The 27,460-nt window shown below is 46.2% G+C and overlaps 11 non-coding genes and 1 pseudogene across 11 annotated transcripts; all 12 read right to left on the bottom strand.

Moving 5' to 3' along the window:
• Positions 1 to 1,740: 1,740 nt before the first annotated feature.
• LOC130319048 (U2 spliceosomal RNA) lies at positions 1,741 to 1,931 on the bottom strand. The gene has a single exon (XR_008865457.1). It is a non-coding gene; the product is annotated as a U2 spliceosomal RNA (small nuclear RNA).
• Positions 1,932 to 4,022: 2,091 nt separating this feature from the next.
• LOC130319047 (U2 spliceosomal RNA) lies at positions 4,023 to 4,213 on the bottom strand. The gene has a single exon (XR_008865456.1). It is a non-coding gene; the product is annotated as a U2 spliceosomal RNA (small nuclear RNA).
• Positions 4,214 to 6,294: 2,081 nt separating this feature from the next.
• Positions 6,295 to 6,485, bottom strand: LOC130319046 (U2 spliceosomal RNA). The gene has a single exon (XR_008865455.1). It is a non-coding gene; the product is annotated as a U2 spliceosomal RNA (small nuclear RNA).
• A 2,086-nt stretch (positions 6,486 to 8,571) lies between these two features.
• LOC130319045 (U2 spliceosomal RNA) lies at positions 8,572 to 8,762 on the bottom strand. The gene has a single exon (XR_008865454.1). It is a non-coding gene; the product is annotated as a U2 spliceosomal RNA (small nuclear RNA).
• A 2,083-nt stretch (positions 8,763 to 10,845) lies between these two features.
• On the bottom strand, positions 10,846 to 11,036 carry LOC130319043 (U2 spliceosomal RNA). Its single transcript, XR_008865453.1, has one exon. It is a non-coding gene; the product is annotated as a U2 spliceosomal RNA (small nuclear RNA).
• A 2,085-nt stretch (positions 11,037 to 13,121) lies between these two features.
• On the bottom strand, positions 13,122 to 13,312 carry LOC130319069 (U2 spliceosomal RNA). Its single transcript, XR_008865473.1, has one exon. It is a non-coding gene; the product is annotated as a U2 spliceosomal RNA (small nuclear RNA).
• A 2,087-nt stretch (positions 13,313 to 15,399) lies between these two features.
• Positions 15,400 to 15,590, bottom strand: LOC130319068 (U2 spliceosomal RNA). The gene has a single exon (XR_008865472.1). It is a non-coding gene; the product is annotated as a U2 spliceosomal RNA (small nuclear RNA).
• Positions 15,591 to 17,663: 2,073 nt separating this feature from the next.
• On the bottom strand, positions 17,664 to 17,854 carry LOC130319067 (U2 spliceosomal RNA). The gene has a single exon (XR_008865471.1). It is a non-coding gene; the product is annotated as a U2 spliceosomal RNA (small nuclear RNA).
• A 2,082-nt stretch (positions 17,855 to 19,936) lies between these two features.
• LOC130319054 (U2 spliceosomal RNA) lies at positions 19,937 to 20,127 on the bottom strand. Its single transcript, XR_008865463.1, has one exon. It is a non-coding gene; the product is annotated as a U2 spliceosomal RNA (small nuclear RNA).
• A 2,084-nt stretch (positions 20,128 to 22,211) lies between these two features.
• LOC130319042 (U2 spliceosomal RNA) lies at positions 22,212 to 22,402 on the bottom strand. The gene has a single exon (XR_008865452.1). It is a non-coding gene; the product is annotated as a U2 spliceosomal RNA (small nuclear RNA).
• A 2,085-nt stretch (positions 22,403 to 24,487) lies between these two features.
• On the bottom strand, positions 24,488 to 24,674 carry LOC130319063 (U2 spliceosomal RNA). Its single transcript, XR_008865470.1, has one exon. It is a non-coding gene; the product is annotated as a U2 spliceosomal RNA (small nuclear RNA).
• A 692-nt stretch (positions 24,675 to 25,366) lies between these two features.
• LOC130319064 (U2 spliceosomal RNA) lies at positions 25,367 to 25,526 on the bottom strand (annotated as a pseudogene).
• Between the last annotated feature and the right edge of the window lie 1,934 nt (positions 25,527 to 27,460).

Raw genomic sequence — 27,460 nt, 5'->3', positions numbered from 1 at the left:
AAACCAACACCCACGGGAAGCTGTAAGCATAGAGGACATGCCTGCACCCCATTGGACTTACCTGTGTGGGTTAAATCCGGGTTATTTGACAACCTATGGCGGTGATGGTTCTGCTCAGGCAGAGCAGTGCTGATGCTCCTCATAAAGCTGTCGCTGCTGTGAAGGTTCTAGGTGACATCACAAATCCCTATGGTTACATACACAACAAAGCTGGGTTGTTGTTGTTTACACTCTGCAAGGCCTGTGGAAGTCAGTGACATCATAGCACTGTAGTTCTGAGGGTTCTAGATGGATGCAACAATCTCCTGTTGCTTCTATGAAGGCCATAATAGACGACATCACCAAACAGCTCCATAGTCACATACACAGCAAAGGAGAGATGTTGTTTACACCTAGTGATGTCAGTGGTATTGAGTGACATCACAGCACAGTGCTAAGGCTCCTGGGCCTGGACACAGCAGCGGCTGCAATATCTCAACGGAGAATACGTTTATATCTATGTGTGTGTGTGCGCGTATATATATATATATATATATATATATATATATATATATATATATATATATATTTCTCCGCCGAAATCACTTTTAAACCCATTTCCACCTTTTTTTCCCTTCTCTTCCTCTTACTTTTTTTTCACGTTTTTTTACGTTTTTCTCCTTTTCGCCTCTTTTCTGGGCGTATTATTCTTCTTTTTCTTCTTTTTTTTCGTCTAATGCATACCCCATCAGTGCAGCAATGCTTATTCAATACCGCCAGCAGATGGAGACACTGGGGGATAATTTTCTAAGGATTTATACTGATTTTTCCTGTCTGAATTTGTCGCACAGAAAGTTGCAGGCCAAATATGTGTGACATTTCTGCGACTTTAGCTTCTAGAGCATTTTTACAACATTATACATAGGTGCTGAATACATAAAAAGCGACTGTTCAGCGACAGACAAGTCGCATCGGCTGAAAGTAGGCCAGAATGTCAGTCCATGTTGGAGCAGGTTTAGATACAGTCTAAAGTATAGATCTCAAAGTCTGTGCACAGAATTTAGCAAGGGCCTCGCACCTTCTGATGCATCAGGTAGGTGCACAATAGCATAGCCTAACCCTCTGTACTTTGGTCTATATTGATGCGGGACATAGACAGCCAGCTGATGACCAATCCATTAGTGCAATGGATGGCTGGAAGCATTTGTCTTTGCCTTTGCAATACCACAGAAGCAATGCATGGTCAATGTACAGCAATGACACACCTGTGTGAACAGCCAGGAGACCCCCCCCCCCCCCCCCCCATGTTATGTTACATAGTTACATAGTTAGTACGGTCGAAAAAAGACATATGTCCATCAAGTTCAACCAGGGAATTAAGGGGTAGGGGTGTGGCGCGATATTGGGGAAGGGATGAGATTTTATATTTCTTCATAAGCATTAATCTTATTTTGTCAATTAGGAACATTCAGCACCCACCCGCTATCAAGGCAGCTGCCTATCATGTCATGCCCTACCTGCACAGGTGTGCTGGCTACTCAAATGATCCAATTAAGGAGGCCATTTAGTCAGCAGCAGCAGAAGTCCTGTGCCTGGACGCTCCAACAGCGGCCAGACACAAGCAGAAGCAGCAGAAGCAGCAGCAGCAGCACCACCTTTTGTTTTTTGGCTGCAGCAGCAAGGCCCACAGGGCTGGCTAGCTGGCTAGCCAGCAAGCAGGTAGCAATGAAAGTAGGAATCTTTCTTTTTAACCCTGTAAGGGGGTGGTGCACTGTACCCGAAGATACTGCCATATCGGGTCAATGCATAGGGCGACGGAAGCAAGCTTCGAAATCGGCCCCCGTTCTCAAAAATCCATTTAATATATGGTCCCCAGATAGGGGACGTATCAGATATTAAACTGATAAGAACAGATACTACACTTGATCTTAGCCAAAAGGCCGAGAAGCGATAACCGTGAAAGGGGCGGGCCCAACAAGGTCCCCTTCATGGGCACTATCACTGCTTGCTGTCAGGGAGGCTGCCAGACAATTTTCCATGCACACTCTGGGCTGGGGGGCAGTCAACCACCAGTACACACAGCAGAACCTAAACCCATACCATTATTGCTAAGCAGCAAGACAGGGGCCCATTGCACTCCCACGGGGCCTTTTTAAATGCAATCCATAACCCGGATTTGCCAGGAACCCTTCTTACTCCTCCTACTTGCATGTGACACTGGGCTTAGGATCTGCATAGGAAACACACACACAAGCACACACCTACCTTTGTTGCCTGCAGATGCCTCCTTGGCTGTCCCCAAACGGTATCAAACCAACACCCACGGGAAGCTGTAAGCATAGAGGACATGCCTGCACCCCATTGGACTTACCTGTGTGGGTTAAATCCGGGTTATTTGACAACCTATGGCGGTGATGGTTCTGCTCAGGCAGAGCAGTGCTGATGCTCCTCATAAAGCTGTCGCTGCTGTGAAGGTTCTAGGTGACATCACAAATCCCTATGGTTACATACACAACAAAGCTGGGTTGTTGTTGTTTACACTCTGCAAGGCCTGTGGAAGTCAGTGACATCATAGCACTGTAGTTCTGAGGGTTCTAGATGGATGCAACAATCTCCTGTTGCTTCTATGAAGGCCATAATAGACGACATCACCAAACAGCTCCATAGTCACATACACAGCAAAGGAGAGATGTTGTTTACACCTAGTGATGTCAGTGGTATTGAGTGACATCACAGCACAGTGCTAAGGCTCCTGGGCCTGGACACAGCAGCGGCTGCAATATCTCAACGGAGAATACGTTTATATATATGTGTGTGTGTGCGCGTATATATATATATATATATATATATATATATATATATATATATATATTTCTCCGCCGAAATCACTTTTAAACCCATTTCCACCTTTTTTTCCCTTCTCTTCCTCTTACTTTTTTTTCACGTTTTTTTACGTTTTTCTCCTTTTCGCCTCTTTTCTGGGCGTATTATTCTTCTTTTTCTTCTTTTTTTTCGTCTAATGCATACCCCATCAGTGCAGCAATGCTTATTCAATACCGCCAGCAGATGGAGACACTGGGGGATAATTTTCTAAGGATTTATACTGATTTTTCCTGTCTGAATTTGTCGCACAGAAAGTTGCAGGCCAAATATGTGTGACATTTCTGCGACTTTAGCTTCTAGAGCATTTTTACAACATTATACATAGGTGCTGAATACATAAAAAGCGACTGTTCAGCGACAGACAAGTCGCATCGGCTGAAAGTAGGCCAGAATGTCAGTCCATGTTGGAGCAGGTTTAGATACAGTCTAAAGTATAGATCTCAAAGTCTGTGCACAGAATTTAGCAAGGGCCTCGCACCTTCTGATGCATCAGGTAGGTGCACAATAGCATAGCCTAACCCTCTGTACTTTGGTCTATATTGATGCGGGACATAGACAGCCAGCTGATGACCAATCCATTAGTGCAATGGATGGCTGGAAGCATTTGTCTTTGCCTTTGCAATACCACAGAAGCAATGCATGGTCAATGTACAGCAATGACACACCTGTGTGAACAGCCAGGAGACCCCCCCCCCCCCCCCCCATGTTATGTTACATAGTTACATAGTTAGTACGGTCGAAAAAAGACATATGTCCATCAAGTTCAACCAGGGAATTAAGGGGTAGGGGTGTGGCGCGATATTGGGGAAGGGATGAGATTTTATATTTCTTCATAAGCATTAATCTTATTTTGTCAATTAGGAACATTCAGCACCCACCCGCTATCAAGGCAGCTGCCTATCATGTCATGCCCTACCTGCACAGGTGTGCTGGCTACTCAAATGATCCAATTAAGGAGGCCAGTTAGTCAGCAGCAGCAGAAGTCCTGTGCCTGGACGCTCCAACAGCGGCCAGACACAAGCAGAAGCAGCAGAAGCAGCAGCAGCAGCACCACCTTTTGTTTTTTGGCTGCAGCAGCAAGGCCCACAGGGCTGGCTAGCTGGCTAGCCAGCAAGCAGGTAGCAATGAAAGTAGGAATCTTTCTTTTTAACCCTGTAAGGGGGTGGTGCACTGTACCCGAAGATACTGCCATATCGGGTCAATGCATAGGGCGACGGAAGCAAGCTTCGAAATCGGCCCCCGTTCTCAAAAATCCATTTAATATATGGTCCCCAGATAGGGGACGTATCAGATATTAAACTGATAAGAACAGATACTACACTTGATCTTAGCCAAAAGGCCGAGAAGCGATAACCGTGAAAGGGGCGGGCCCAACAAGGTCCCCTTCATGGGCACTATCACTGCTTGCTGTCAGGGAGGCTGCCAGACAATTTTCCATGCACACTCTGGGCTGGGGGGCAGTCAACCACCAGTACACACAGCAGAACCTAAACCCATACCATTATTGCTAAGCAGCAAGACAGGGGCCCATTGCACTCCCACGGGGCCTTTTTAAATGCAATCCATAACCCGGATTTGCCAGGAACCCTTCTTACTCCTCCTACTTGCATGTGACACTGGGCTTAGGATCTGCATAGGAAACACACACACAAGCACACACCTACCTTTGTTGCCTGCAGATGCCTCCTTGGCTGTCCCCAAACGGTATCAAACCAACACCCACGGGAAGCTGTAAGCATAGAGGACATGCCTGCACCCCATTGGACTTACCTGTGTGGGTTAAATCCGGGTTATTTGACAACCTATGGCGGTGATGGTTCTGCTCAGGCAGAGCAGTGCTGATGCTCCTCATAAAGCTGTCGCTGCTGTGAAGGTTCTAGGTGACATCACAAATCCCTATGGTTACATACACAACAAAGCTGGGTTGTTGTTGTTTACACTCTGCAAGGCCTGTGGAAGTCAGTGACATCATAGCACTGTAGTTCTGAGGGTTCTAGATGGATGCAACAATCTCCTGTTGCTTCTATGAAGGCCATAATAGACGACATCACCAAACAGCTCCATAGTCACATACACAGCAAAGGAGAGATGTTGTTTACACCTAGTGATGTCAGTGGTATTGAGTGACATCACAGCACAGTGCTAAGGCTCCTGGGCCTGGACACAGCAGCGGCTGCAATATCTCAACGGAGAATACGTTTATATATATGTGTGTGTGTGCGCGTATATATATATATATATATATATATATATATATATATATTTCTCCGCCGAAATCACTTTTAAACCCATTTCCACCTTTTTTTCCCTTCTCTTCCTCTTACTTTTTTTTCACGTTTTTTTACGTTTTTCTCCTTTTCGCCTCTTTTCTGGGCGTATTCTTCTTCTTTTTCTTCTTTTTTTTCGTCTAATGCATACCCCATCAGTGCAGCAATGCTTATTCAATACCGCCAGCAGATGGAGACACTGGGGGATAATTTTCTAAGGATTTATACTGATTTTTCCTGTCTGAATTTGTCGCACAGAAAGTTGCAGGCCAAATATGTGTGACATTTCTGCGACTTTAGCTTCTAGAGCATTTTTACAACATTATACATAGGTGCTGAATACATAAAAAGCGACTGTTCAGCGACAGACAAGTCGCATCGGCTGAAAGTAGGCCAGAATGTCAGTCCATGTTGGAGCAGGTTTAGATACAGTCTAAAGTATAGATCTCAAAGTCTGTGCACAGAATTTAGCAAGGGCCTCGCACCTTCTGATGCATCAGGTAGGTGCACAATAGCATAGCCTAACCCTCTGTACTTTGGTCTATATTGATGCGGGACATAGACAGCCAGCTGATGACCAATCCATTAGTGCAATGGATGGCTGGAAGCATTTGTCTTTGCCTTTGCAATACCACAGAAGCAATGCATGGTCAATGTACAGCAATGACACACCTGTGTGAACAGCCAGGAGACCCCCCCCCCCCCCCCATGTTATGTTACATAGTTACATAGTTAGTACGGTCGAAAAAAGACATATGTCCATCAAGTTCAACCAGGGAATTAAGGGGTAGGGGTGTGGCGCGATATTGGGGAAGGGATGAGATTTTATATTTCTTCATAAGCATTAATCTTATTTTGTCAATTAGGAACATTCAGCACCCACCCGCTATCAAGGCAGCTGCCTATCATGTCATGCCCTACCTGCACAGGTGTGCTGGCTACTCAAATGATCCAATTAAGGAGGCCATTTAGTCAGCAGCAGCAGAAGTCCTGTGCCTGGACGCTCCAACAGCGGCCAGACACAAGCAGAAGCAGCAGAAGCAGCAGCAGCAGCACCACCTTTTGTTTTTTGGCTGCAGCAGCAAGGCCCACAGGGCTGGCTAGCTGGCTAGCCAGCAAGCAGGTAGCAATGAAAGTAGGAATCTTTCTTTTTAACCCTGTAAGGGGGTGGTGCACTGTACCCGAAGATACTGCCATATCGGGTCAATGCATAGGGCGACGGAAGCAAGCTTCGAAATCGGCCCCCGTTCTCAAAAATCCATTTAATATATGGTCCCCAGATAGGGGACGTATCAGATATTAAACTGATAAGAACAGATACTACACTTGATCTTAGCCAAAAGGCCGAGAAGCGATAACCGTGAAAGGGGCGGGCCCAACAAGGTCCCCTTCATGGGCACTATCACTGCTTGCTGTCAGGGAGGCTGCCAGACAATTTTCCATGCACACTCTGGGCTGGGGGGCAGTCAACCACCAGTACACACAGCAGAACCTAAACCCATACCATTATTGCTAAGCAGCAAGACAGGGGCCCATTGCACTCCCACGGGGCCTTTTTAAATGCAATCCATAACCCGGATTTGCCAGGAACCCTTCTTACTCCTCCTACTTGCATGTGACACTGGGCTTAGGATCTGCATAGGAAACACACACACAAGCACACACCTACCTTTGTTGCCTGCAGATGCCTCCTTGGCTGTCCCCAAACGGTATCAAACCAACACCCACGGGAAGCTGTAAGCATAGAGGACATGCCTGCACCCCATTGGACTTACCTGTGTGGGTTAAATCCGGGTTATTTGACAACCTATGGCGGTGATGGTTCTGCTCAGGCAGAGCAGTGCTGATGCTCCTCATAAAGCTGTCGCTGCTGTGAAGGTTCTAGGTGACATCACAAATCCCTATGGTTACATACACAACAAAGCTGGGTTGTTGTTGTTTACACTCTGCAAGGCCTGTGGAAGTCAGTGACATCATAGCACTGTAGTTCTGAGGGTTCTAGATGGATGCAACAATCTCCTGTTGCTTCTATGAAGGCCATAATAGACGACATCACCAAACAGCTCCATAGTCACATACACAGCAAAGGAGAGATGTTGTTTACACCTAGTGATGTCAGTGGTATTGAGTGACATCACAGCACAGTGCTAAGGCTCCTGGGCCTGGACACAGCAGCGGCTGCAATATCTCAACGGAGAATACGTTTATATATATGTGTGTGTGTGCGCGTATATATATATATATATATATATATATATATATATATATATATTTCTCCGCCGAAATCACTTTTAAACCCATTTCCACCTTTTTTTCCCTTCTCTTCCTCTTACTTTTTTTTCACGTTTTTTTACGTTTTTCTCCTTTTCGCCTCTTTTCTGGGCGTATTATTCTTCTTTTTCTTCTTTTTTTCGTCTAATGCATACCCCATCAGTGCAGCAATGCTTATTCAATACCGCCAGCAGATGGAGACACTGGGGGATAATTTTCTAAGGATTTATACTGATTTTTCCTGTCTGAATTTGTCGCACAGAAAGTTGCAGGCCAAATATGTGTGACATTTCTGCGACTTTAGCTTCTAGAGCATTTTTACAACATTATACATAGGTGCTGAATACATAAAAAGCGACTGTTCAGCGACAGACAAGTCGCATCGGCTGAAAGTAGGCCAGAATGTCAGTCCATGTTGGAGCAGGTTTAGATACAGTCTAAAGTATAGATCTCAAAGTCTGTGCACAGAATTTAGCAAGGGCCTCGCACCTTCTGATGCATCAGGTAGGTGCACAATAGCATAGCCTAACCCTCTGTACTTTGGTCTATATTGATGCGGGACATAGACAGCCAGCTGATGACCAATCCATTAGTGCAATGGATGGCTGGAAGCATTTGTCTTTGCCTTTGCAATACCACAGAAGCAATGCATGGTCAATGTACAGCAATGACACACCTGTGTGAACAGCCAGGAGACCCCCCCCCCCCCCCCCCCCATGTTATGTTACATAGTTACATAGTTAGTACGGTCGAAAAAAGACATATGTCCATCAAGTTCAACCAGGGAATTAAGGGGTAGGGGTGTGGCGCGATATTGGGGAAGGGATGAGATTTTATATTTCTTCATAAGCATTAATCTTATTTTGTCAATTAGGAACATTCAGCACCCACCCGCTATCAAGGCAGCTGCCTATCATGTCATGCCCTACCTGCACAGGTGTGCTGGCTACTCAAATGATCCAATTAAGGAGGCCATTTTCAGCAGCAGCAGAAGTCCTGTGCCTGGACGCTCCAACAGCGGCCAGACACAAGCAGAAGCAGCAGAAGCAGCAGCAGCAGCACCACCTTTTGTTTTTTGGCTGCAGCAGCAAGGCCCACAGGGCTGGCTAGCTGGCTAGCCAGCAAGCAGGTAGCAATGAAAGTAGGAATCTTTCTTTTTAACCCTGTAAGGGGGTGGTGCACTGTACCCGAAGATACTGCCATATCGGGTCAATGCATAGGGCGACGGAAGCAAGCTTCGAAATCGGCCCCCGTTCTCAAAAATCCATTTAATATATGGTCCCCAGATAGGGGACGTATCAGATATTAAACTGATAAGAACAGATACTACACTTGATCTTAGCCAAAAGGCCGAGAAGCGATAACCGTGAAAGGGGCGGGCCCAACAAGGTCCCCTTCATGGGCACTATCACTGCTTGCTGTCAGGGAGGCTGCCAGACAATTTTCCATGCACACTCTGGGCTGGGGGGCAGTCAACCACCAGTACACACAGCAGAACCTAAACCCATACCATTATTGCTAAGCAGCAAGACAGGGGCCCATTGCACTCCCACGGGGCCTTTTTAAATGCAATCCATAACCCGGATTTGCCAGGAACCCTTCTTACTCCTCCTACTTGCATGTGACACTGGGCTTAGGATCTGCATAGGAAACACACACACAAGCACACACCTACCTTTGTTGCCTGCAGATGCCTCCTTGGCTGTCCCCAAACGGTATCAAACCAACACCCACGGGAAGCTGTAAGCATAGAGGACATGCCTGCACCCCATTGGACTTACCTGTGTGGGTTAAATCCGGGTTATTTGACAACCTATGGCGGGGTGATGGTTCTGCTCAGGCAGAGCAGTGCTGATGCTCCTCATAAAGCTGTCGCTGCTGTGAAGGTTCTAGGTGACATCACAAATCCCTATGGTTACATACACAACAAAGCTGGGTTGTTGTTGTTTACACTCTGCAAGGCCTGTGGAAGTGAGTGACATCATAGCACTGTAGTTCTGAGGGTTCTAGATGGATGCAACAATCTCCTGTTGCTTCTATGAAGGCCATAATAGACGACATCACCAAACAGCTCCATAGTCACATACACAGCAAAGGAGAGATGTTGTTTACACCTAGTGATGTCAGTGGTATTGAGTGACATCACAGCACAGTGCTAAGGCTCCTGGGCCTGGACACAGCAGCGGCTGCAATATCTCAACGGAGAATACGTTTATATATATGTGTGTGTGTGCGCGTATATATATATATATATATATATATATATATATATATTTCTCCGCCGAAATCACTTTTAAACCCATTTCCACCTTTTTTTCCCTTCTCTTCCTCTTACTTTTTTTTCACGTTTTTTTACGTTTTTCTCCTTTTCGCCTCTTTTCTGGGCGTATTATTCTTCTTTTTCTTCTTTTTTTTCGTCTAATGCATACCCCATCAGTGCAGCAATGCTTATTCAATACCGCCAGCAGATGGAGACACTGGGGGATAATTTTCTAAGGATTTATACTGATTTTTCCTGTCTGAATTTGTCGCACAGAAAGTTGCAGGCCAAATATGTGTGACATTTCTGCGACTTTAGCTTCTAGAGCATTTTTACAACATTATACATAGGTGCTGAATACATAAAAAGGGACTGTTCAGCGACAGACAAGTCGCATCGGCTGAAAGTAGGCCAGAATGTCAGTCCATGTTGGAGCAGGTTTAGATACAGTCTAAAGTATAGATCTCAAAGTCTGTGCACAGAATTTAGCAAGGGCCTCGCACCTTCTGATGCATCAGGTAGGTGCACAATAGCATAGCCTAACCCTCTGTACTTTGGTCTATATTGATGCGGGACATAGACAGCCAGCTGATGACCAATCCATTAGTGCAATGGATGGCTGGAAGCATTTGTCTTTGCCTTTGCAATACCACAGAAGCAATGCATGGTCAATGTACAGCAATGACACACCTGTGTGAACAGCCAGGAGACCCCCCCCCCCCCCCCCCATGTTATGTTACATAGTTACATAGTTAGTACGGTCGAAAAAAGACATATGTCCATCAAGTTCAACCAGGGAATTAAGGGGTAGGGGTGTGGCGCGATATTGGGGAAGGGATGAGATTTTATATTTCTTCATAAGCATTAATCTTATTTTGTCAATTAGGAACATTCAGCACCCACCCGCTATCAAGGCAGCTGCCTATCATGTCATGCCCTACCTGCACAGGTGTGCTGGCTACTCAAATGATCCAATTAAGGAGGCCATTTAGTCAGCAGCAGCAGAAGTCCTGTGCCTGGACGCTCCAACAGCGGCCAGACACAAGCAGAAGCAGCAGAAGCAGCAGCAGCAGCACCACCTTTTGTTTTTTGGCTGCAGCAGCAAGGCCCACAGGGCTGGCTAGCTGGCTAGCCAGCAAGCAGGTAGCAATGAAAGTAGGAATCTTTCTTTTTAACCCTGTAAGGGGGTGGTGCACTGTACCCGAAGATACTGCCATATCGGGTCAATGCATAGGGCGACGGAAGCAAGCTTCGAAATCGGCCCCCGTTCTCAAAAATCCATTTAATATATGGTCCCCAGATAGGGGACGTATCAGATATTAAACTGATAAGAACAGATACTACACTTGATCTTAGCCAAAAGGCCGAGAAGCGATAACCGTGAAAGGGGCGGGCCCAACAAGGTCCCCTTCATGGGCACTATCACTGCTTGCTGTCAGGGAGGCTGCCAGACAATTTTCCATGCACACTCTGGGCTGGGGGGCAGTCAACCACCAGTACACACAGCAGAACCTAAACCCATACCATTATTGCTAAGCAGCAAGACAGGGGCCCATTGCACTCCCACGGGGCCTTTTTAAATGCAATCCATAACCCGGATTTGCCAGGAACCCTTCTTACTCCTCCTACTTGCATGTGACACTGGGCTTAGGATCTGCATAGGAAACACACACACAAGCACACACCTACCTTTGTTGCCTGCAGATGCCTCCTTGGCTGTCCCCAAACGGTATCAAACCAACACCCACGGGAAGCTGTAAGCATAGAGGACATGCCTGCACCCCATTGGACTTACCTGTGTGGGTTAAATCCGGGTTATTTGACAACCTATGGCGGTGATGGTTCTGCTCAGGCAGAGCAGTGCTGATGCTCCTCATAAAGCTGTCGCTGCTGTGAAGGTTCTAGGTGACATCACAAATCCCTATGGTTACATACACAACAAAGCTGGGTTGTTGTTGTTTACACTCTGCAAGGCCTGTGGAAGTGAGTGACATCATAGCACTGTAGTTCTGAGGGTTCTAGATGGATGCAACAATCTCCTGTTGCTTCTATGAAGGCCATAATAGACGACATCACCAAACAGCTCCATAGTCACATACACAGCAAAGGAGAGATGTTGTTTACACCTAGTGATGTCAGTGGTATTGAGTGACATCACAGCACAGTGCTAAGGCTCCTGGGCCTGGACACAGCAGCGGCTGCAATATCTCAACGGAGAATACGTTTATATATATGTGTGTGTGTGCGCGTATATATATATATATATATATATATATATATATATATATATATTTCTCCGCCGAAATCACTTTTAAACCCATTTCCACCTTTTTTTCCCTTCTCTTCCTCTTACTTTTTTTTCACGTTTTTTTACGTTTTTCTCCTTTTCGCCTCTTTTCTGGGCGTATTATTCTTCTTTTTCTTCTTTTTTTTCGTCTAATGCATACCCCATCAGTGCAGCAATGCTTATTCAATACCGCCAGCAGATGGAGACACTGGGGGATAATTTTCTAAGGATTTATACTGATTTTTCCTGTCTGAATTTGTCGCACAGAAAGTTGCAGGCCAAATATGTGTGACATTTCTGCGACTTTAGCTTCTAGAGCATTTTTACAACATTATACATAGGTGCTGAATACATAAAAAGCGACTGTTCAGCGACAGACAAGTCGCATCGGCTGAAAGTAGGCCAGAATGTCAGTCCATGTTGGAGCAGGTTTAGATACAGTCTAAAGTATAGATCTCAAAGTCTGTGCACAGAATTTAGCAAGGGCCTCGCACCTTCTGATGCATCAGGTAGGTGCACAATAGCATAGCCTAACCCTCTGTACTTTGGTCTATAATGATGCGGGACATAGACAGCCAGCTGATGACCAATCCATTAGTGCAATGGATGGCTGGAAGCATTTGTCTTTGCCTTTGCAATACCACAGAAGCAATGCATGGTCAATGTACAGCAATGACACACCTGTGTGAACAGCCAGGAGACCCCCCCCCCCCCCCCATGTTATGTTACATAGTTACATAGTTAGTACGGTCGAAAAAAGACATATGTCCATCAAGTTCAACCAGGGAATTAAGGGGTAGGGGTGTGGCGCGATATTGGGGAAGGGATGAGATTTTATATTTCTTCATAAGCATTAATCTTATTTTGTCAATTAGGAACATTCAGCACCCACCCGCTATCAAGGCAGCTGCCTATCATGTCATGCCCTACCTGCACAGGTGTGCTGGCTACTCAAATGATCCAATTAAGGAGGCCATTTAGTCAGCAGCAGCAGAAGTCCTGTGCCTGGACGCTCCAACAGCGGCCAGACACAAGCAGAAGCAGCAGAAGCAGCAGCAGCAGCACCACCTTTTGTTTTTTGGCTGCAGCAGCAAGGCCCACAGGGCTGGCTAGCTGGCTAGCCAGCAAGCAGGTAGCAATGAAAGTAGGAATCTTTCTTTTTAACCCTGTAAGGGGGTGGTGCACTGTACCCGAAGATACTGCCATATCGGGTCAATGCATAGGGCGACGGAAGCAAGCTTCGAAATCGGCCCCCGTTCTCAAAAATCCATTTAATATATGGTCCCCAGATAGGGGACGTATCAGATATTAAACTGATAAGAACAGATACTACACTTGATCTTAGCCAAAAGGCCGAGAAGCGATAACCGTGAAAGGGGCGGGCCCAACAAGGTCCCCTTCATGGGCACTATCACTGCTTGCTGTCAGGGAGGCTGCCAGACAATTTTCCATGCACACTCTGGGCTGGGGGGCAGTCAACCACCAGTACACACAGCAGAACCTAAACCCATACCATTATTGCTAAGCAGCAAGACAGGGGCCCATTGCACTCCCACGGGGCCTTTTTAAATGCAATCCATAACCCGGATTTGCCAGGAACCCTTCTTACTCCTCCTACTTGCATGTGACACTGGGCTTAGGATCTGCATAGGAAACACACACACAAGCACACACCTACCTTTGTTGCCTGCAGATGCCTCCTTGGCTGTCCCCAAACGGTATCAAACCAACACCCACGGGAAGCTGTAAGCATAGAGGACATGCCTGCACCCCATTGGACTTACCTGTGTGGGTTAAATCCGGGTTATTTGACAACCTATGGCGGTGATGGTTCTGCTCAGGCAGAGCAGTGCTGATGCTCCTCATAAAGCTGTCGCTGCTGTGAAGGTTCTAGGTGACATCACAAATCCCTATGGTTACATACACAACAAAGCTGGGTTGTTGTTGTTTACACTCTGCAAGGCCTGTGGAAGTGAGTGACATCATAGCACTGTAGTTCTGAGGGTTCTAGATGGATGCAACAATCTCCTGTTGCTTCTATGAAGGCCATAATAGACGACATCACCAAACAGCTCCATAGTCACATACACAGCAAAGGAGAGATGTTGTTTACACCTAGTGATGTCAGTGGTATTGAGTGACATCACAGCACAGTGCTAAGGCTCCTGGGCCTGGACACAGCAGCGGCTGCAATATCTCAACGGAGAATACGTTTATATATATGTGTGTGTGTGCGCGTATATATATATATATATATATATATATATATATATATATATATATTTCTCCGCCGAAATCACTTTTAAACCCATTTCCACCTTTTTTTCCCTTCTCTTCCTCTTACTTTTTTTTCACGTTTTTTTACGTTTTTCTCCTTTTCGCCTCTTTTCTGGGCGTATTATTCTTCTTTTTCTTCTTTTTTTTCGTCTAATGCATACCCCATCAGTGCAGCAATGCTTATTCAATACCGCCAGCAGATGGAGACACTGGGGGATAATTTTCTAAGGATTTATACTGATTTTTCCTGTCTGAATTTGTCGCACAGAAAGTTGCAGGCCAAATATGTGTGACATTTCTGCGACTTTAGCTTCTAGAGCATTTTTACAACATTATACATAGGTGCTGAATACATAAAAAGCGACTGTTCAGCGACAGACAAGTCGCATCGGCTGAAAGTAGGCCAGAATGTCAGTCCATGTTGGAGCAGGTTTAGATACAGTCTAAAGTATAGATCTCAAAGTCTGTGCACAGAATTTAGCAAGGGCCTCGCACCTTCTGATGCATCAGGTAGGTGCACAATAGCATAGCCTAACCCTCTGTACTTTGGTCTATATTGATGCGGGACATAGACAGCCAGCTGATGACCAATCCATTAGTGCAATGGATGGCTGGAAGCATTTGTCTTTGCCTTTGCAATACCACAGAAGCAATGCATGGTCAATGTACAGCAATGACACACCTGTGTGAACAGCCAGGAGACCCCCCCCCCCCCCCCATGTTATGTTACATAGTTACATAGTTAGTACGGTCGAAAAAAGACATATGTCCATCAAGTTCAACCAGGGAATTAAGGGGTAGGGGTGTGGCGCGATATTGGGGAAGGGATGAGATTTTATATTTCTTCATAAGCATTAATCTTATTTTGTCAATTAGGAACATTCAGCACCCACCCGCTATCAAGGCAGCTGCCTATCATGTCATGCCCTACCTGCACAGGTGTGCTGGCTACTCAAATGATCCAATTAAGGAGGCCATTTAGTCAGCAGCAGCAGAAGTCCTGTGCCTGGACGCTCCAACAGCGGCCAGACACAAGCAGAAGCAGCAGAAGCAGCAGCAGCAGCACCACCTTTTGTTTTTTGGCTGCAGCAGCAAGGCCCACAGGGCTGGCTAGCTGGCTAGCCAGCAAGCAGGTAGCAATGAAAGTAGGAATCTTTCTTTTTAACCCTGTAAGGGGGTGGTGCACTGTACCCGAAGATACTGCCATATCGGGTCAATGCATAGGGCGACGGAAGCAAGCTTCGAAATCGGCCCCCGTTCTCAAAAATCCATTTAATATATGGTCCCCAGATAGGGGACGTATCAGATATTAAACTGATAAGAACAGATACTACACTTGATCTTAGCCAAAAGGCCGAGAAGCGATAACCGTGAAAGGGGCGGGCCCAACAAGGTCCCCTTCATGGGCACTATCACTGCTTGCTGTCAGGGAGGCTGCCAGACAATTTTCCATGCACACTCTGGGCTGGGGGGCAGTCAACCACCAGTACACACAGCAGAACCTAAACCCATACCATTATTGCTAAGCAGCAAGACAGGGGCCCATTGCACTCCCACGGGGCCTTTTTAAATGCAATCCATAACCCGGATTTGCCAGGAACCCTTCTTACTCCTCCTACTTGCATGTGACACTGGGCTTAGGATCTGCATAGGAAACACACACACAAGCACACACCTACCTTTGTTGCCTGCAGATGCCTCCTTGGCTGTCCCCAAACGGTATCAAACCAACACCCACGGGAAGCTGTAAGCATAGAGGACATGCCTGCACCCCATTGGACTTACCTGTGTGGGTTAAATCCGGGTTATTTGACAACCTATGGCGGTGATGGTTCTGCTCAGGCAGAGCAGTGCTGATGCTCCTCATAAAGCTGTCGCTGCTGTGAAGGTTCTAGGTGACATCACAAATCCCTATGGTTACATACACAACAAAGCTGGGTTGTTGTTGTTTACACTCTGCAAGGCCTGTGGAAGTGAGTGACATCATAGCACTGTAGTTCTGAGGGTTCTAGATGGATGCAACAATCTCCTGTTGCTTCTATGAAGGCCATAATAGACGACATCACCAAACAGCTCCATAGTCACATACACAGCAAAGGAGAGATGTTGTTTACACCTAGTGATGTCAGTGGTATTGAGTGACATCACAGCACAGTGCTAAGGCTCCTGGGCCTGGACACAGCAGCGGCTGCAATATCTCAACGGAGAATACGTTTATATATATGTGTGTGTGTGCGCGTATATATATATATATATATATATATATATATATATATATTTCTCCGCCGAAATCACTTTTAAACCCATTTCCACCTTTTTTTCCCTTCTCTTCCTCTTACTTTTTTTTCACGTTTTTTTACGTTTTTCTCCTTTTCGCCTCTTTTCTGGGCGTATTATTCTTCTTTTTCTTCTTTTTTTTCGTCTAATGCATACCCCATCAGTGCAGCAATGCTTATTCAATACCGCCAGCAGATGGAGACACTGGGGGATAATTTTCTAAGGATTTATACTGATTTTTCCTGTCTGAATTTGTCGCACAGAAAGTTGCAGGCCAAATATGTGTGACATTTCTGCGACTTTAGCTTCTAGAGCATTTTTACAACATTATACATAGGTGCTGAATACATAAAAAGCGACTGTTCAGCGACAGACAAGTCGCATCGGCTGAAAGTAGGCCAGAATGTCAGTCCATGTTGGAGCAGGTTTAGATACAGTCTAAAGTATAGATCTCAAAGTCTGTGCACAGAATTTAGCAAGGGCCTCGCACCTTCTGATGCATCAGGTAGGTGCACAATAGCATAGCCTAACCCTCTGTACTTTGGTCTATATTGATGCGGGACATAGACAGCCAGCTGATGACCAATCCATTAGTGCAATGGATGGCTGGAAGCATTTGTCTTTGCCTTTGCAATACCACAGAAGCAATGCATGGTCAATGTACAGCAATGACACACCTGTGTGAACAGCCAGGAGACCCCCCCCATGTTATGTTACATAGTTACATAGTTAGTACGGTCGAAAAAAGACATATGTCCATCAAGTTCAACCAGGGAATTAAGGGGTAGGGGTGTGGCGCGATATTGGGGAAGGGATGAGATTTTATATTTCTTCATAAGCATTAATCTTATTTTGTCAATTAGGAACATTCAGCACCCACCCGCTATCAAGGCAGCTGCCTATCATGTCATGCCCTACCTGCACAGGTGTGCTGGCTACTCAAATGATCCAATTAAGGAGGCCATTTAGTCAGCAGCAGCAGAAGTCCTGTGCCTGGACGCTCCAACAGCGGCCAGACACAAGCAGAAGCAGCAGAAGCAGCAGCAGCAGCACCACCTTTTGTTTTTTGGCTGCAGCAGCAAGGCCCACAGGGCTGGCTAGCTGGCTAGCCAGCAAGCAGGTAGCAATGAAAGTAGGAATCTTTCTTTTTAACCCTGTAAGGGGGTGGTGCACTGTACCCGAAGATACTGCCATATCGGGTCAATGCATAGGGCGACGGAAGCAAGCTTCGAAATCGGCCCCCGTTCTCAAAAATCCATTTAATATATGGTCCCCAGATAGGGGACGTATCAGATATTAAACTGATAAGAACAGATACTACACTTGATCTTAGCCAAAAGGCCGAGAAGCGATAACTGTGAAAGGGGCGGGCCCAACAAGGTCCCCTTCATGGGCACTATCACTGCTTGCTGTCAGGGAGGCTGCCAGACAATTTTCCATGCACACTCTGGGCTGGGGGGCAGTCAACCACCAGTACACACAGCAGAACCTAAACCCATACCATTATTGCTAAGCAGCAAGACAGGGGCCCATTGCACTCCCACGGGGCCTTTTTAAATGCAATCCATAACCCGGATTTGCCAGGAACCCTTCTTACTCCTCCTACTTGCATGTGACACTGGGCTTAGGATCTGCATAGGAAACACACACACAAGCACACACCTACCTTTGTTGCCTGCAGATGCCTCCTTGGCTGTCCCCAAACGGTATCAAACCAACACCCACGGGAAGCTGTAAGCATAGAGGACATGCCTGCACCCCATTGGACTTACCTGTGTGGGTTAAATCCGGGTTATTTGACAACCTATGGCGGTGATGGTTCTGCTCAGGCAGAGCAGTGCTGATGCTCCTCATAAAGCTGTCGCTGCTGTGAAGGTTCTAGGTGACATCACAAATCCCTATGGTTACATACACAACAAAGCTGGGTTGTTGTTGTTTACACTCTGCAAGGCCTGTGGAAGTGAGTGACATCATAGCACTGTAGTTCTGAGGGTTCTAGATGGATGCAACAATCTCCTGTTGCTTCTATGAAGGCCATAATAGACGACATCACCAAACAGCTCCATAGTCACATACACAGCAAAGGAGAGATGTTGTTTACACCTAGTGATGTCAGTGGTATTGAGTGACATCACAGCACAGTGCTAAGGCTCCTGGGCCTGGACACAGCAGCGGCTGCAATATCTCAACGGAGAATACGTTTATATATATGTGTGTGTGTGCGCGTATATATATATATATATATATATATATATATATATATATATATTTCTCCGCCGAAATCACTTTTAAACCCATTTCCACCTTTTTTTCCCTTCTCTTCCTCTTACTTTTTTTTCACGTTTTTTTACGTTTTTCTCCTTTTCGCCTCTTTTCTGGGCGTATTATTCTTCTTTTTCTTCTTTTTTTTCGTCTAATGCATACCCCATCAGTGCAGCAATGCTTATTCAATACCGCCAGCAGATGGAGACACTGGGGGATAATTTTCTAAGGATTTATACTGATTTTTCCTGTCTGAATTTGTCGCACAGAAAGTTGCAGGCCAAATATGTGTGACATTTCTGCGACTTTAGCTTCTAGAGCATTTTTACAACATTATACATAGGTGCTGAATACATAAAAAGCGACTGTTCAGCGACAGACAAGTCGCATCGGCTGAAAGTAGGCCAGAATGTCAGTCCATGTTGGAGCAGGTTTAGATACAGTCTAAAGTATAGATCTCAAAGTCTGTGCACAGAATTTAGCAAGGGCCTCGCACCTTCTGATGCATCAGGTAGGTGCACAATAGCATAGCCTAACCCTCTGTACTTTGGTCTATATTGATGCGGGACATAGACAGCCAGCTGATGACCAATCCATTAGTGCAATGGATGGCTGGAAGCATTTGTCTTTGCCTTTGCAATACCACAGAAGCAATGCATGGTCAATGTACAGCAATGACACACCTGTGTGAACAGCCAGGAGACCCCCCCCCCCCCCCCCCCATGTTATGTTACATAGTTACATAGTTAGTACGGTCGAAAAAAGACATATGTCCATCAAGTTCAACCAGGGAATTAAGGGGTAGGGGTGTGGCGCGATATTGGGGAAGGGATGAGATTTTATATTTCTTCATAAGCATTAATCTTATTTTGTCAATTAGGAACATTCAGCACCCACCCGCTATCAAGGCAGCTGCCTATCATGTCATGCCCTACCTGCACAGGTGTGCTGGCTACTCAAATGATCCAATTAAGGAGGCCATTTAGTCAGCAGCAGCAGAAGTCCTGTGCCTGGACGCTCCAACAGCGGCCAGACACAAGCAGAAGCAGCAGCAGCAGCAGCACCACCTTTTGTTTTTTGGCTGCAGCAGCAAGGCCCACAGGGCTGGCTAGCTGGCTAGCCAGCAAGCAGGTAGCAATGAAAGTAGGAATCTTTCTTTTTAACCCTGTAAGGGGGTGGTGCACTGTACCCGAAGATACTGCCATATCGGGTCAATGCATAGGGCGACGGAAGCAAGCTTCGAAATCGGCCCCCGTTCTCAAAAATCCATTTAATATATGGTCCCCAGATAGGGGACGTATCAGATATTAAACTGATAAGAACAGATACTACACTTGATCTTAGCCAAAAGGCCGAGAAGCGATAACCGTGAAAGGGGCGGGCCCAACAAGGTCCCCTTCATGGGCACTATCACTGCTTGCTGTCAGGGAGGCTGCCAGACAATTTTCCATGCACACTCTGGGCTGGGGGGCAGTCAACCACCAGTACACACAGCAGAACCTAAACCCATACCATTATTGCTAAGCAGCAAGACAGGGGCCCATTGCACTCCCACGGGGCCTTTTTAAATGCAATCCATAACCCGGATTTGCCAGGAACCCTTCTTACTCCTCCTACTTGCATGTGACACTGGGCTTAGGATCTGCATAGGAAACACACACACAAGCACACACCTACCTTTGTTGCCTGCAGATGCCTCCTTGGCTGTCCCCAAACGGTATCAAACCAACACCCACGGGAAGCTGTAAGCATAGAGGACATGCCTGCACCCCATTGGACTTACCTGTGTGGGTTAAATCCGGGTTATTTGACAACCTATGGCGGTGATGGTTCTGCTCAGGCAGAGCAGTGCTGATGCTCCTCATAAAGCTGTCGCTGCTGTGAAGGTTCTAGGTGACATCACAAATCCCTATGGTTACATACACAACAAAGCTGGGTTGTTGTTGTTTACACTCTGCAAGGCCTGTGGAAGTGAGTGACATCATAGCACTGTAGTTCTGAGGGTTCTAGATGGATGCAACAATCTCCTGTTGCTTCTATGAAGGCCATAATAGACGACATCACCAAACAGCTCCATAGTCACATACACAGCAAAGGAGAGATGTTGTTTACACCTAGTGATGTCAGTGGTATTGAGTGACATCACAGCACAGTGCTAAGGCTCCTGGGCCTGGACACAGCAGCGGCTGCAATATCTCAACGGAGAATACGTTTATATATATGTGTGTGTGTGCGCGTATATATATATATATATATATATATATATATATATATATATTTCTCCGCCGAAATCACTTTTAAACCCATTTCCACCTTTTTTTCCCTTCTCTTCCTCTTACTTTTTTTTCACGTTTTTTTACGTTTTTCTCCTTTTCGCCTCTTTTCTGGGCGTATTATTCTTCTTTTTCTTCTTTTTTTTCGTCTAATGCATACCCCATCAGTGCAGCAATGCTTATTCAATACCGCCAGCAGATGGAGACACTGGGGGATAATTTTCTAAGGATTTATACTGATTTTTCCTGTCTGAATTTGTCGCACAGAAAGTTGCAGGCCAAATATGTGTGACATTTCTGCGACTTTAGCTTCTAGAGCATTTTTACAACATTATACATAGGTGCTGAATACATAAAAAGCGACTGTTCAGCGACAGACAAGTCGCATCGGCTGAAAGTAGGCCAGAATGTCAGTCCATGTTGGAGCAGGTTTAGATACAGTCTAAAGTATAGATCTCAAAGTCTGTGCACAGAATTTAGCAAGGGCCTCGCACCTTCTGATGCATCAGGTAGGTGCACAATAGCATAGCCTAACCCTCTGTACTTTGGTCTATATTGATGCGGGACATAGACAGCCAGCTGATGACCAATCCATTAGTGCAATGGATGGCTGGAAGCATTTGTCTTTGCCTTTGCAATACCACAGAAGCAATGCATGGTCAATGTACAGCAATGACACACCTGTGTGAACAGCCAGGAGACCCCCCCCCCCCCCCCCATGTTATGTTACATAGTTACATAGTTAGTACGGTCGAAAAAAGACATATGTCCATCAAGTTCAACCAGGGAATTAAGGGGTAGGGGTGTGGCGCGATATTGGGGAAGGGATGAGATTTTATATTTCTTCATAAGCATTAATCTTATTTTGTCAATTAGGAACATTCAGCACCCACCCGCTATCAAGGCAGCTGCCTATCATGTCATGCCCTACCTGCACAGGTGTGCTGGCTACTCAAATGATCCAATTAAGGAGGCCATTTAGTCAGCAGCAGCAGAAGTCCTGTGCCTGGACGCTCCAACAGCGGCCAGACACAAGCAGAAGCAGCAGAAGCAGCAGCAGCAGCACCACCTTTTGTTTTTTGGCTGCAGCAGCAAGGCCCACAGGGCTGGCTAGCTGGCTAGCCAGCAAGCAGGTAGCAATGAAAGTAGGAATCTTTCTTTTTAACCCTGTAAGGGGGTGGTGCACTGTACCCGAAGATACTGCCATATCGGGTCAATGCATAGGGCGACGGAAGCAAGCTTCGAAATCGGCCCCCGTTCTCAAAAATCCATTTAATATATGGTCCCCAGATAGGGGACGTATCAGATATTAAACTGATAAGAACAGATACTACACTTGATCTTAGCCAAAAGGCCGAGAAGCGATAACCGTGAAAGGGGCGGGCCCAACAAGGTCCCCTTCATGGGCACTATCACTGCTTGCTGTCAGGGAGGCTGCCAGACAATTTTCCATGCACACTCTGGGCTGGGGGGCAGTCAACCACCAGTACACACAGCAGAACCTAAACCCATACCATTATTGCTAAGCAGCAAGACAGGGGCCCATTGCACTCCCACGGGGCCTTTTTAAATGCAATCCATAACCCGGATTTGCCAGGAACCCTTCTTACTCCTCCTACTTGCATGTGACACTGGGCTTAGGATCTGCATAGGAAACACACACACAAGCACACACCTACCTTTGTTGCCTGCAGATGCCTCCTTGGCTGTCCCCAAACGGTATCAAACCAACACCCACGGGAAGCTGTAAGCATAGAGGACATGCCTGCACCCCATTGGACTTACCTGTGTGGGTTAAATCCGGGTTATTTGACAACCTATGGCGGTGATGGTTCTGCTCAGGCAGAGCAGTGCTGATGCTCCTCATAAAGCTGTCGCTGCTGTGAAGGTTCTAGGTGACATCACAAATCCCTATGGTTACATACACAACAAAGCTGGGTTGTTGTTGTTTACACTCTGCAAGGCCTGTGGAAGTGAGTGACATCATAGCACTGTAGTTCTGAGGGTTCTAGATGGATGCAACAATCTCCTGTTGCTTCTATGAAGGCCATAATAGACGACATCACCAAACAGCTCCATAGTCACATACACAGCAAAGGAGAGATGTTGTTTACACCTAGTGATGTCAGTGGTATTGAGTGACATCACAGCACAGTGCTAAGGCTCCTGGGCCTGGACACAGCAGCGGCTGCAATATCTCAACGGAGAATACGTTTATATATATGTGTGTGTGTGCGCGTATATATATATATATATATATATATATATATATATATATTTCTCCGCCGAAATCACTTTTAAACCCATTTCCACCTTTTTTTCCCTTCTCTTCCTCTTACTTTTTTTTCACGTTTTTTTACGTTTTTCTCCTTTTCGCCTCTTTTCTGGGCGTATTATTCTTCTTTTTCTTCTTTTTTTTCGTCTAATGCATACCCCATCAGTGCAGCAATGCTTATTCAATACCGCCAGCAGATGGAGACACTGGGGGATAATTTTCTAAGGATTTATACTGATTTTTCCTGTCTGAATTTGTCGCACAGAAAGTTGCAGGCCAAATATGTGTGACATTTCTGCGACTTTAGCTTCTAGAGCATTTTTACAACATTATACATAGGTGCTGAATACATAAAAAGCGACTGTTCAGCGACAGACAAGTCGCATCGGCTGAAAGTAGGCCAGAATGTCAGTCCATGTTGGAGCAGGTTTAGATACAGTCTAAAGTATAGATCTCAAAGTCTGTGCACAGAATTTAGCAAGGGCCTCGCACCTTCTGATGCATCAGGTAGGTGCACAATAGCATAGCCTAACCCTCTGTACTTTGGTCTATATTGATGCGGGACATAGACAGCCAGCTGATGACCAATCCATTAGTGCAATGGATGGCTGGAAGCATTTGTCTTTGCCTTTGCAATACCACAGAAGCAATGCATGGTCAATGTACAGCAATGACACACCTGTGTGAACAGCCAGGAGACCCCCCCCCCCCCCCCCCCCATGTTATGTTACATAGTTACATAGTTAGTACGGTCGAAAAAAGACATATGTCCATCAAGTTCAACCAGGGAATTAAGGGGTAGGGGTGTGGCGCGATATTGGGGAAGGGATGAGATTTTATATTTCTTCATAAGCATTAATCTTATTTTGTCAATTAGGAACATTCAGCACCCACCCGCTATCAAGGCAGCTGCCTATCATGTCATGCCCTACCTGCACAGGTGTGCTGGCTACTCAAATGATCCAATTAAGGAGGCCATTTAGTCAGCAGCAGCAGAAGTCCTGTGCCTGGACGCTCCAACAGCGGCCAGACACAAGCAGAAGCAGCAGAAGCAGCAGCAGCAGCACCACCTTTTGTTTTTTGGCTGCAGCAGCAAGGCCCACAGGGCTGGCTAGCTGGCTAGCCAGCAAGCAGGTAGCAATGAAAGTAGGAATCTTTCTTTTTAACCCTGTAAGGGGGTGGTGCACTGTACCCGAAGATACTGCCATATCGGGTCAATGCATAGGGCGACGGAAGCAAGCTTCGAAATCGGCCCCCGTTCTCAAAAATCCATTTAATATATGGTCCCCAGATAGGGGACGTATCAGATATTAAACTGATAAGAACAGATTTTTTTTTTTTTTTTTTTTTATCTAAAGCCGAGGAACGTGCTTTCGATTCACCCAAAGTGCAAGAAAAAGTGCAAACGTGTTACACTAAAAAAACGTGCACAAAGGATGCGGTCTATCGCAAGCCCTTCTCCGATAGGAGAGAGGCCCCCCAACAAACCTTACCCTTCGCCTCCGGACCAAAAGGTACCTGCGAGGTTCCAGGTTCGATGTCCCTTTTCGCCGAAGCTACTAGGAGACCACAAATGCTCCCGGCATCCCCCTTGGCGTTAGCCAAGGTATCTGCCCGCAGAGCCGATTACGGTAGGTACCCTGCGAAGCAGGAGTACCCGGGGTGTTTGCAGGGAGGTGCGGAACCTAATGGCCACACACACCTCCCCTAGACCGCCAGGAGGGACACCCAGAAGGGCTACCGCATCCTGACAAATCCTGTGAACACACAACACGCAAAAAGTGACACAGTGAGACAAAAAATAAATAAATAAGTGAATGTGTGCAGATATACTGCCCGGACATCCGGCCGGATCTATAAAAATTTCTCTGATCCTAGCCAGAAGGCCGGGAATCAAGAGGTGAGTGCCACAAGGTGAAGAGATTATGGTGCCCGTGCTTCAACTCAGTGAGCCTATTCTCCCAGTGAGTTTCGGCACCTCGGGGTCACCACTCCCCGAGGCACAAAAGTACCTCGGCTCTAGACCCTCTCAGCCTCATGGCGAGACCCGGAGGGAACAGGTCACATCGGGGCAGCCGTCGAGCTGATTCCTCAGAACCAGCCCCGGAAAGCCCTGGTACACCTGCATCCTCCATGCAGCACCCATCCCCACCAGCATGAAAACTGATAAGAACAGATACTACACTTGATCTTAGCCAAAAGGCCGAGAAGCGATAACTGTGAAAGGGGCGGGCCCAACAAGGTCCCCTTCATGGGCACTATCACTGCTTGCTGTCAGGGAGGCTGCCAGACAATTTTCCATGCACACTCTGGGCTGGGGGGCAGTCAACCACCAGTACACACAGCAGAACCTAAACCCATACCATTATTGCTAAGCAGCAAGACAGGGGCCCATTGCACTCCCACGGGGCCTTTTTAAATGCAATCCATAACCCGGATTTGCCAGGAACCCTTCTTACTCCTCCTACTTGCATGTGACACTGGGCTTAGGATCTGCATAGGAAACACACACACAAGCACACACCTACCTTTGTTGCCTGCAGATGCCTCCTTGGCTGTCCCCAAACGGTATCAAACCAACACCCACGGGAAGCTGTAAGCATAGAGGACATGCCTGCACCCCATTGGACTTACCTGTGTGGGTTAAATCCGGGTTATTTGACAACCTATGGCGGTGATGGTTCTGCTCAGGCAGAGCAGTGCTGATGCTCCTCATAAAGCTGTCGCTGCTGTGAAGGTTCTAGGTGACATCACAAATCCCTATGGTTACATACACAACAAAGCTGGGTTGTTGTTGTTTACACTCTGCAAGGCCTGTGGAAGTGAGTGACATCATAGCACTGTAGTTCTGAGGGTTCTAGATGGATGCAACAATCTCCTGTTGCTTCTATGAAGGCCATAATAGACGACATCACCAAACAGCTCCATAGTCACATACACAGCAAAGGAGAGATGTTGTTTACACCTAGTGATGTCAGTGGTATTGAGTGACATCACAGCACAGTGCTAAGGCTCCTGGGCCTGGACACAGCAGCGGCTGCAATATCTCAACGGAGAATACGTTTATATATATGTGTGTGTGTGCGCGTATATATATATATATATATATATATATATATATATATATATATATATATATATATATTTCTCCGCCGAAATCACTTTTAAACCCATTTCCACCTTTTTTTCCCTTCTCTTCCTCTTACTTTTTTTTCACGTTTTTTTACGTTTTTCTCCTTTTCGCCTCTTTTCTGGGCGTATTATTCTTCTTTTTCTTCTTTTTTTTCGTCTAATGCATACCCCATCAGTGCAGCAATGCTTATTCAATACCGCCAGCAGATGGAGACACTGGGGGATAATTTTCTAAGGATTTATACTGATTTTTCCTGTCTGAATTTGTCGCACAGAAAGTTGCAGGCCAAATATGTGTGACATTTCTGCGACTTTAGCTTCTAGAGCATTTTTACAACATTATACATAGGTGCTGAATACATAAAAAGCGACTGTTCAGCGACAGACAAGTCGCATCGGCTGAAAGTAGGCCAGAATGTCAGTCCATGTTGGAGCAGGTTTAGATACAGTCTAAAGTATAGATCTCAAAGTCTGTGCACAGAATTTAGCAAGGGCCTCGCACCTTCTGATGCATCAGGTAGGTGCACAATAGCATAGCCTAACCCTCTGTACTTTGGTCTATATTGATGCGGGACATAGACAGCCAGCTGATGACCAATCCATTAGTGCAATGGATGGCTGGAAGCATTTGTCTTTGCCTTTGCAATACCACAGAAGCAATGCATGGTCAATGTACAGCAATGACACACCTGTGTGAACAGCCAGGAGACCCCCCCCCCCCCCCCCCATGTTATGTTACATAGTTACATAGTTAGTACGGTCGAAAAAAGACATATGTCCATCAAGTTCAACCAGGGAATTAAGGGGTAGGGGTGTGGCGCGATATTGGGGAAGGGATGAGATTTTATATTTCTTCATAAGCATTAATCTTATTTTGTCAATTAGGAACATTCAGCACCCACCCGCTATCAAGGCAGCTGCCTATCATGTCATGCCCTACCTGCACAGGTGTGCTGGCTACTCAAATGATCCAATTAAGGAGGCCATTTAGTCAGCAGCAGCAGAAGTCCTGTGCCT

This window comes from Hyla sarda, unplaced genomic scaffold (genome assembly GCF_029499605.1).
Source record: "Hyla sarda isolate aHylSar1 unplaced genomic scaffold, aHylSar1.hap1 scaffold_2097, whole genome shotgun sequence".
Taxonomy (NCBI): Eukaryota; Metazoa; Chordata; class Amphibia; order Anura; family Hylidae; genus Hyla; species Hyla sarda.
This window is presented reverse-complemented; position numbering and strand designations above follow the sequence as displayed.